This window comes from Papio anubis, chromosome 4, assembly GCF_008728515.1.
Source record: "Papio anubis isolate 15944 chromosome 4, Panubis1.0, whole genome shotgun sequence".
NCBI classification, from domain to species: domain Eukaryota; kingdom Metazoa; phylum Chordata; class Mammalia; order Primates; family Cercopithecidae; genus Papio; species Papio anubis.
This window is the reverse complement of record NC_044979.1, coordinates 175,306,740-175,317,953: the sequence shown is the minus strand read 5'-3', so window position 1 is coordinate 175,317,953 and position 11,214 is coordinate 175,306,740. Positions and strand designations below refer to the sequence as shown.

The following is an 11,214-nucleotide window of genomic DNA, read 5'->3' as shown; positions in this document are numbered from 1 at the left end:
AAATAAGCAGCAGGCTGTACTTGGCTTGTGGGCTATAGTTTGCTGACCCCTGTGGCAGACACAAAGCAAATGTCTCTCTCCTTTCCTTGCTTTTCACACACAGACACACACATGCAAACACACAAATCCCCAAAAACACACATATACAGACCACATATGCACACAGAGACAAACACACATACAGACACATGCATAGACAAATCATATAGACACTCACACCATATACATGTACATTCACACATATATACACTATGTATCATATACACACACATACACAGACACACTCAGCCACACATACCATATATTTACACACACACACACGCACATTTACACAATGTACATCATACACAGAGACACATACACAGACACACCACACACCATATATATACATGCATGCATACACACATACACAACAGCATACATACACAGACACACCATATCCACACACAAACACAACCAGAACACACCCAAACATGCACATATACACACATATGCACACAAATACACAGGCACACATGCCATGCAACTGGGAGAAGCTAAGAGGGTGAGCATATTCTTCCATCACCTGCTGCTGGCATGGCGAGAGCTGTGTTAGGGTATTCTTGCATTGCTATACAGAAATACCTGAGGCTTATAAAGAAAAGCCTCAGGTTTATAAAGAAAAGAGGCCTATTTTGACTCACGCTTCTGCAGGCTGTACAAGCATGACACCAGTATCTTTTCAGTTTCTTGTGAGGCCTGAGGAAGCTTACAATAATGGCAGAAAGTGAAGGGACAGCCAGTGCACCACATGGTGAAAAAGAGAGCAAGGTGGGGAGGGAGGTGCCACACACTTTTAAACAACCAGATCTCACATAAACTCAGAGCAAGAACTCACTCAAGAATTACCATGAGGAAGGCACCAAGCCATTCATGAGGGATCCACCCCCATGGCCCAAACACCTCCCACTAAACCCACCTCCACTACTGGGGATTACATTTCAACATAAGTGTCAGGAAGGCAAACATCCAGATCATATCATTACACCCCTGGCCCCCAAAAAGCTTATGTCCTTACACTGCAAAGCACAGTCATCCCTTTTCAATAGTCCCCAAAGTCTAAACTCATTCCAGCATTAACTCAAAAGCCCAAAGTCTCATTTGAGACTCAAGGCAAGTTCCTTCCACCAGTGAGCTTGTAAAACCAAAGACAAGTGATTTACTTCCAAGGCAAAATGATGGTACAGGCTTTGGGTAAACATTCCTGTTCCAAAATGCACTTCCCTGTGCATACATTCTTAAGGTTTCTGAAGAGAAATAGAATCAATACATTCTGTACTACATTTCCCCATAGAGTTTCCTGGAACCTTATCAATTTTCCACTGCATCAACCCAGTATTCTTAGGAGGCAGAGCACGAATGTCTGAAGACATTGACGGGGCAATAATTCTCACAAATCTTCCCACCAGTCCTCAGGATCAGAATCCCATTGTATTTTTATAAATGACATGGCTTCCCCAAGAAAAGAAGAATGACAATTTTCTGGTTGCTTTCAGCCGGGGACCCAGCCTGCTTCCCCACACTCTGCATTTTGTAGAGGTCTGTGCTTGAAGTCGGAGCATGTGCTTCATAAATGTTGGAAAGCGGGTTTTCCCTGAGGCTATCACCACCTGTGGCATGATTTACATACTGTGCTAGGCGAGAATTAAATATTTACCGTCCGCAAAAACACAGTTCCCTCCCAATGCGGCAGGGACAAGGGAAGCTTGCACGCATTCAGACAGCGCAGCCTCGGTCCTAACAGCTGGGTCATGTCAGGTGAGGATGAAAGTGTGTGTGTGTATGTGTGTGTGTGTGTGTGAATATCTCTATGAAGATAAGTGCCAGAAGGGACTTCAAGGGCCTGCCATCCAATTCCCTTGTTCTACTAAGATGGAAGTAGGCAACAAAGATGGGAGCTATCCAAGTTCAACGCGCCAAATTCCTTTCCTCCCACTGATGCTCTGTTGGGGCTCAGAAAACAATACCCCAAAGTGAAGGCCTCAGAAGGAGAAGTTTTTATTTGACCTTTTCCTGCCCTCTTGTCTCTCAGTCTCATTCTTTCCCAAGGCGAGTTGAAACAATAATCCCTCTTTCCCATGGCAGGCCATAGAAACCAGAACTCCTTTTCTCTAAAGCCAGCCATAACACTTAAACATATTCTACATTAAAACTGGCCATGAGGAAATTATCTGACCTAGCTTGCTTGACTGCAGGTCATAAGACTCCCATTCCAGAGTGAGTCCTGCCCCACGCCCAGCAGGAAGGAATGATACTCCGAGAGGCCAAGAAGAATCTAGGCAGACAGGTCATGCTGGATCTCCCCACTCAGTCTATCAGCATTAGGTCTTACCCTTTTCGTCCAATCACATTTTTACATGGCAGTCTATACTTTGTTAAGCCTAAGCATAAAAACAGACAATTTCCCCTGCATCTTTGGGTCTTTGTTCTGAAGGCTCCCTTATACACACATTAAATAAATTTGTATGCCTTTTCTCCTACCCAGCTGCAACATGTAAAGGACTTCCAGCAAACTTTCAGTGAGCTGAGTTCTTAGCCCCTACACCTTTCTCAGTAAATGGCCTCATCCCTAAGGAAGGTAAGCAATGGAGCACCAGCAGGCAAAACGCCCTTCCTTCTGACTTTACATGGATCATTCATTCTCCTCCCATCCGCTTTACATTCTCCATTCATCAATTTCTCCTTGCTCAATGCTCTGCCTGCCCCTCCACATCCATTTCCCACCTTCTGCATCCAGCACAGTCCTCCCAGGGGACTGACGCATATGGACCACATTGATGGGCTCCAGGACCTCTGGCTCTGGTTGGGTGTGATCAGGGGGAGGCACGTGCAGGAGACTGAAAGGAGAGAATGGATGGCAGGAGCCCTGTCACTCTGACTCTCCACACTGGCCCATCATCTTCTCTCTGCCCCGTTGGTCCAGTGGATGGTAACAGCTCCTCAGGCCTACAGGCATGGCTCCCAGCTTGCTGGACCACCTGCCTGTCAAGACCTTCACCTCACACTACCTTCCCCTGAACCCTTGCTTCCTGTCCTGCTCTCACCTGATTCTCCCATCTCTGAACTCTTCAAGTTCTCATGTGTCCCACAGAGCGGACCATCCTTCATCTTCACACAGGATGGTGTTCTTCCCCAAAGACATCAACAAGCACTTTAACAGAGGGGTTCAGGTACTGGCATGGTATCTCGTTTGCTCTGAAGCATCTATTGACCATTTTTTAAAATTTTTTGAGATGGAATCTCACTCTGTCACCCATGCTGGAGTGCAATAGTGCGATCTCGGCTCACTGCAACCTCCACCTCCCAGGTTCAAAAACTTCTTGTGCCTCAGCCTCCCGAGTAGCTGGGACTACAGGCACAGCTGGCTACTTTTTGTATTTTTAGTAGAGACGGGTTTCGCCATGTTGCCCAGTCTGGTGTCCACTTCCTGGCCTCAAGCGATCCACCTGCCTCGGCCTCCCAAAGTGCTAGGATTACAGGCATGAGCCACTGCATCCAGCCTCATCCATTAACCTTTTATGTCATTAAACTCTTAGGAACATGCGACCAAACTTTAGTGTCCCTAACAGTTTTCCAAGGTCAGGGCCACACACAGCAGAGGAAGCTCTCAAGCTCTCCAGTTGTCTTCAAGGCATTGGCATCACCACTTAGGTCCTACCCTGAGTAAACTATGGAAGAGCCTTGATCACATGGGTCCTGCTTGGAATCTGACAGACCAACCGAAGTAAAAGACGACTGGGAGGGATGGGCAGGTATGGTTTCCCTGGCTAGGGTTTTATGGCATAAAACTTTGAGGGGTGTTTGTTTAAATAAAATTGCAGCCCTCATAGGCCATTCATTAGCAGAGAGCTACATCTTCCTGAGAAACAACCTTGACCATGAAGTTTTGCTTCGATTGACTCCTCTCATCCCACCCCCCCGAGCCTGCCACAGCTCTCTGCATTGCAGAAGTGAGATGGAAATTTACCACATCAGCAAAACACCATTTTCTCTTGAGAACTGCCTTGGGTGTTGTAGGATTCCTAAATAGAAACTGGCTGAGTGCACAGACATACACTGAAGAAAACACAGATTGTGTGTTTATGTAAAAGGATAAAGCATATGAAGATGATATGACACATCAAGGTCATTTCCAAGTAGCTATCTCTAGATGAGCATTCCTGCAGAACTTGCTGCAACAATGGAAACCTACCATGTGCGTTGTCCAGTAGAGTAGCCACTGGTCACACGTAGCTATTGAACCCTTGCAGTGTGACCAGTGCAACCGGGAAAATGAATCGTATATTTAGTTTAAATAATTTAAATAGCGCTGTGTAGCTACAGTATTGGACAGTGCAACTCTAGATAGTTCTGTTCAAGTAATGCATCTACCTAATGTGAAATAAAAACTGGCCAGGGGATCCCTTTGAGAAACCTTACTCCTGGAGTAAGATTCAGTAAGAAGAACCTATTCATAAGTGACACCACAAAAAAATCCCATAATCTGATAAATGAAGAATAGTTTGAGTGTGACTCAACGAGCACGTAGTAAGTTGGAGAAACTTCTGTGGAAATTACTTACCATTGTCCTCCAGATTTCAAAACTTAAATTTCAATTATATTTTATATGCAACCCCTTGGACTCTCAAAATTGCCACAAAATATTCTTCTTACAGCAAGCAAATCAAAAATATTTATTGTATTTAATATGTAGCCTTTCTTAATATTGACCAGTTTGATGTCAATATTTACTGAACACTTGCAGTAATAGGAGGTGCTGCAAAGTTACAAAAGCATAAATGACATATAATTTGCCTTATCTTAGGATCTGACTTCTGTGGTGGTTTAAGGAGAATAAATTATTAAGTGAAGAGTATAGCATTCACCCACTAGCTCTGCCTAAAGAGACTCAAGAACCTTCTTGTCTTTCTCTTCTCCTTGTATCCATTCAAGAATGATAGTGAAAAGTCAGAACCATTTTGACAGGGAATAAAGAAATTAGTATAATAAATGAGTCTCATTTTTGACCGGTTGAATTGGCAACTTTTTCCCTTGAAAAGACTCTTAGGAATATGATATAGCAATATTTATGGGTTTTTGAGATTTTGCATTTCAGTTCTACTCCCTAGAATCTAGGCAGCCAATTTTCTCACATTAGGGACATGATCCTAGAAGAGATGACCTTTTTTTTTCAGGATCCTCTAAGCAGAGATGATATTCAAAATGGATGACAACCAGTAAGCCATGAACACTGCCCAATTAGAACAGACATTGTATGGGCACTGACCAATCAGAATGGATACAGTATAAGCATAAGCCTATCAAAACACATGCCTAGCTCCACATGGTGCCAGGAAATACCCTTTGATATGGTTTGGCTGTGTTTCCACCCAAATCTCATCTTGAATTGTAGCTTCCATTATCCCCACATGTTGTGGGAGGGACACAGTGGGAGGAAATTGAATTATAGGGGTGGGTTTTCCCCGGGCTGTTCTCATGATAGTGAATAAGTCTCATGAAATCTGATGGTTTTATAAAGGCAGTTCCCTCTTGCCTGCCACCATGTAAGATGTACCTTTGCTCCTCCTTTGCCTTCCACCATGATTGTGAGACCTCCTCAGTCATGTGTAACTGTGAGTCCATTAAACCTCTTTTTCTTTATAAAATTATTCAGTCTGGGGTGTGTTTTTGTTAGCAGTATGAGAACAGATTAATACATCCCTTCAGTTAGTTGTTAGTTTATAGGACAGTCCAGGGTAGGGCTGAATGTGATTTAAGATTATAAAAGTATTTTATAAATCATGGTAGTGTAAGACTTCTCTACCATTTGTTGGATTAGCAAGCAGGAGTGAGTGATGAGAAACGCCATGACAAATGTGCATCTATTACTAAGTATCTGTAAGGAATTCACTAAAATCCTGACACATTTTAAAAGTCAAATTCTACTTTAGCAATAGCATGGTTGAGCTTGAGGGCCTCAAAGCAGTTGCTAATTATAACCAGCATAGAAATCTGCACCAACCAGTTCAGAGCACGGTCAAATCACAGTCTTGCCTCTAGGTTAAATATGAAGGGGTAGAATGAGCAGTGAAATTCACTGACTGTATCTACATGGAAAAAGAAAAATATTTGGCAAAGGCAGCAATTTATTCTTCATAATAACATTCATGTTAACTTTCAATGAGGCAAATGTACAGTCAGCAAAGATAATTGTGAAGATGGGAAGGATTTTTGCCGAAGGCTCTTGTTTTCCTTCTCAGAAAAGGCTTGATTCCTGAACACTGTGATTCTTTAAACTACCACCTGAATAGTGAAGAGTTAAAGGCAATACACATTTTTTGGTGTTTTTATAAATTAAATACTACAATGCCCATTTCCAGTTTTTTCATGGTGTGCAGAGCAGGTGAGGTCCATCCTCTGCAAAGCATAAGCCGTATCTCTTTCATTTGAGGAGATGCAAATAGGTTTGATAAGGGGGCAGATAAAAATGAAGGTCTTCATGTAAATATTCAATCATAAGATATTTAGGAACATGCACATCCACGTTAGAACTGAATCTTACTTTAACTGAGCTCAGTTTTGAAGTCAATTGTAGATTTTTGGTTGACCCTAATTTTTATACTTGTATTTCATTGATAATATGTAATAATACCCCTACATATTAAATATACATAAATATCATCTTCATATGCTTTAAGATAATAAAAACTTTTGAAAGTCATGGTAGAATACAGACTTTCATCTACCATTTGTTGGATTCACAAGTAGGAGTGTTGAGTGTTAAGAAAAATTATGATGAATTTGCAGCTTTTACTTAGTAACTTCATGGAATTCACAAAAACCTTGAAACCTCTTAAAAGTCACATTCTACTTTGAAATCTGGAAAAATCAATTCCTTCTCTCACTGTCAAGTATCAGTTCTGATGACTCTGACATCTCCTCTTCAGGTAATGTTGGCAAAGCTGCAGGCCAGTTTCAGGATGGAAAGGAAGGATGTCATCGCTGTGTTGTAAATTGTCAGCCGAGTGCTCAGTGGAGCTTGGGGAAGTCTTTGCTATACTACAATTGTATTCCTGACCTCAGGACTGGCCAGATTAAAAGAAGCCTGTGGATGACTTGCTGGTCTGGGTGGACATTGATCAGCCTCCTGGCAACAGAGGAGGAAAAAAAGTCAGTTTAGTGGGTTGAGATCACTGTAAAATGCATACTTGAAAAGGAAGCTTCACTCATCTGTTAAGATAAAATTAAGGTACAGAGAGGAACAAAAATGTTAAAATAAGCTCTTCCTTTCTTGCATTATTTCCGATAACACACAATATAGAAGTTTTCCAAGTTCAGGTCCTAAAGAGCAATCCAATTCCAAGAATCAGGATTTGTGAAGTTCTTGCTTTACTGACTAGATTTTTTTATGAAAATATAAAATATTTCTAAGCTTCTTAAAGAGCATGCATTGTTTTTAGAGGAGGGGGACAAAATTGAAGAACTGACTCCAGATAGATCACTCATCTGTCTCCTTTCCCTATCAGGGAGAAACATAGTCTTCCCTGTTCTCATTCAGAAATGTAATCCCAAACCAACCATTTAATCCTCCAGAGTCGCCAATGCCTGTCTCATAACATTGCCCTATTAAAATGTGTGCAAAACCTTTTTCCTGCCAGTCCTGAGAATGGCAGCTCAGGTTCCAGGGCACAGAAGCTGCATTTAACATATTAAATAATGTAACTGGGCATGATAAATTATTCACATTGCGATGGAATGCTAGCGAGTCTTGAGGTTAGAATTACTCTGGTTAATGCTTTTAATTTGTTGACTCCCGATAACAGAGAAAACTGGACAGCAGATGAAACTATGTCAGCAATGCTTTAAGATGTGTGCCTTCTGCTGCGAATATGCTAGAGATTCCTGCATTGTTTGCTTTTGTTTTCACTGCTGGGTTGTGCAAACATCGCTGTTTTCTAAGTTTATCAAGTATGTATTTCTGTTTGTTTCAATGAGGGGGTGATTTGTGGGGAAGACTTGATCCAGGTCTCAAGTTGTTCATATGCCCACCTTCCGAAAATGACAGAGACAGAGAATTTCCTAAAACAACCAGAAAAATACACTGACAGTGAGTTAAGGCACAGGACAAAGAGAGGAAAAGGAGGATTCTTTGTTTTAAATATTCACTAAAATACAAAACATTTGCAAATCCCCTGGCTTCATATAAAAATAAAAAAGCATGCCTTTCCCAGTAACTGATCACAAATTTTAGTAAGAATTTCTAATTTTACTTATTACTTTTACCCTGATGTGTTTGAGCTACAGTTACACCCAAATTCATTCTATTTAACCAATAGGGAAACTCTTGTCTAGAAAACCATGTCAGTACTACATATTCTAACTGTAGATTCAGTCATCAGAGAAATAATCAGAGAAGAAAAGTGTCACATTGTATATGCCAGTTTTGAAAATCGATCTTCTTTTCCTTCTGACCCTTCTTACAATTTAATCCATGATTGAGTCTCTACAGTCTAGGATTCTACTTTTTCATTTATGTTTAATGTAATGTGCTTTAGGACCCATCTAAAATATGGAAGGTTTAAATAAGTGTCCCTGGTAGGGTGCCACAGGGACAGTGGAGTATTTGGTGTCAAGGCCTTTCATTTGGCATTGATCATGGCACCACCATAAGCATCTCAAACTCTTCTCTGTGCTTTGCAGCAAGGTCAGTGGAGCAGGCACACGAGGTGCAAGTCATTCTCAATGCACAGTTGCAGGAAGACTTCTAGATATCAGGGAACACATTCCCTTAGAAACAATGCTATACATGTCTGTGGAGTTTTCACCCTGGGACAAAAAGCGATCACCTCAAAGCAGATCACCTGGAGAATCTGATAAAAATACTCATTCTTTGGCCCTATCTCCCAGACAGTCTGATCCAGAAAGTCTGGCGGAGGCCCAAGAGTGTGCATTTTAACAAGTACCCAGTGTGTTCCTGGCACAGAGCTGTACTGGGAGCTGCTGCTACGCCAGCAGGGTACCAAGGCAGAGGTATTTATAGGCACCGGGTGCACCTCCATGATCAGCAAGCATTCTTTGGGAAAACTGGAATAGAGAATTCAGGAAATACATCCACCATTTCTGCCAGGTGGTGGCAAGAACAAGAACTGCCCCATTTCTTGAGCAGGAAGTCTCATGTTCAGGGAAGAAATTGGCAGGAGAGGGTGCTTAGAGATGGAGATGAGCAAAAGAGGGAGCTCCAGGCAGCCTGGGGGCCAAGAATTCTAGGAACTGGTGCCTCTTCCCATTGTCTACAAGCCAGCGTCCTCCTGAGGACCCGGCCTATGTCAGCCATTGTGCCTGTAGTTCCTGGCCACAGTGCCTGGTCTTTGGTGGGTCAAAACTCCAACCCCAGCCTGTCTCCCATGACACTGCTCCTGAGACATGCCCCCACTTTTCTGAAGTTTTCTAAGGATTCCAGGCACTGAAAGCATCAGGGGATAACTAAGGGTTTGAAAACATGATTTCACCACTGCATCTTGTCTTGCTCGTCTCCATGGCAGTGTGTGCTCTTGGCATGCTGGCCCTTAACTGAAAGGATGCCACAGGGGCAGGAGTTATGGGAGGCTGGGGCAGCAGCAAATTCTGTCCTTTCCTAAAATATTCAAGTTCTAGTTTCCTGTTTTAGTAACTGTTGGATGTTATTAAAATTGAGCTGGGTGATTCATGACAAAGATGCCGTATGCAGGGACCCACAGCAGCCTTGAGATGTAGACACAGATGTGTACAACTCAGGGAAGAGAGCTGGAGGGTTGTCACATTGAAGGTGGCGGTACAAGTAACCTGGAAACCTGCTGCTCCTCCTAACGCCATACACCACCCTGAGCTGGGTGCCTTCCCAGACTCTGGACTCAGTGTCCAGACACTTCTCTACTTGCGGAAATACAGCTAACTCCCGGCAGAGAGAGCAAGAGCACAGGCACCACCAACCCCAGTAGCACCCACTCCCGGTGGGTAAGCACGGGCCATTATGAAGGCCTCAGGATGCTGAGCAAAGCGAAATCGCTAAGTACCCGTCGGGCAGGGTGAAGTTATGGAGGAGGCAGACTGGTGCTTGGGGACCTGCCACTCTTCCCTTTCCAAAACTCCTGATTCACCTCTTGCTGTAAGGTAACCAATAACCTTTAAGTCTAGCCACACTGAGTTGACCTAAAAAGCAGAGCTGCTTAAACACCTCCTCAACTCCCTGAGTCCTGATGTCTAGAGGTGAAGACCATGAATCTGGACTTCCCAAGGGCCTCATCAACGACCTGTGGGCCAACCCTGGCACATCAAATTTCCCCATCCTGGGGGCGTATTGAAGCAATGGACCCCTGGAGAAAACCAAAGTGCTCCCAATCACAAAGGAGTGGGAAGGCAGTTTGATATGAAATTATTTAACTTTTCTAAATGACCCAAAACATGATGCTATTTTTAGGTTGTATATTCATCTATAGTGATCTAATCATAGTTTTGTCATAACCGATTGGGATTAACAGCAAAGGAATTAGGGGTCAGGTGCAGTGGCTTATGCTTGTAATCCCAATGCTTTGGGAGGCCCATGTGGGAGGATCGCTTCAGGCCAAGAGTTTAAGAACAGCCTGGGCAAACAGTGAGACCCCCATTCCTACAAAAAAAAATGTTTAAAATTAGCTAGGCATGGTAGTAAGTGCCTGTAGTTCTAGTTCTTTGGGAGGCTGAGGCAGGAGGATCCCTTGAGCCCAGGAGTACAAGGTTACAACGAGCTATGATCGTGCCACTGCAATCCAGTCTGGGCAAGAAAGCAAGACCATGTCTCAAAAAACTTTTTAAAAGGCCAGGCACGCTGTCTCACGCCTCTAATCCCAGCACTTCGGGAGGCTGAGGTGGGCAGGTCACCTGAGGTCAGGAGTTCGAACCCAGCCTAGACAACATGGTGAACCCCATCTGTACTAAAAATACAATTAGCTGGGCAAGGTGGCAGGCACCTGTAATCCCAGCTACTCGGGAGGCTGGGGCAGGAGAATCGCTTAAACCTGGGAGGCAGAGGTTGCAGTGAGCCGAGATCATGCCACTGCTCTGTAGCTTGGGTGACAGGGCAAAACTCCATCTCAAAAAAAAAAAAAAAAGCAAAGGAACTTTGTCTATCTGCACATGCATGCACCTTATAGTACCTTGCTTGTGACAGCGTAATGCTCG

At 43.3% G+C, this 11,214-nt stretch overlaps 1 protein-coding gene across 1 annotated transcript in view; it reads right to left on the bottom strand.

The window, feature by feature from the left end:
- Positions 1–6,146: 6,146 nt before the first annotated feature.
- The window catches only part of IGSF5 (immunoglobulin superfamily member 5), a 36,689-nt gene continuing 31,621 nt past the window's right edge, over positions 6,147–11,214 (bottom strand). The window contains exon 8 of the mRNA XM_021935503.2: positions 6,147–7,165. The gene's annotated coding sequence lies outside the window, so the exon portion shown is untranslated. The remainder of the gene's footprint in view (positions 7,166–11,214) is intronic.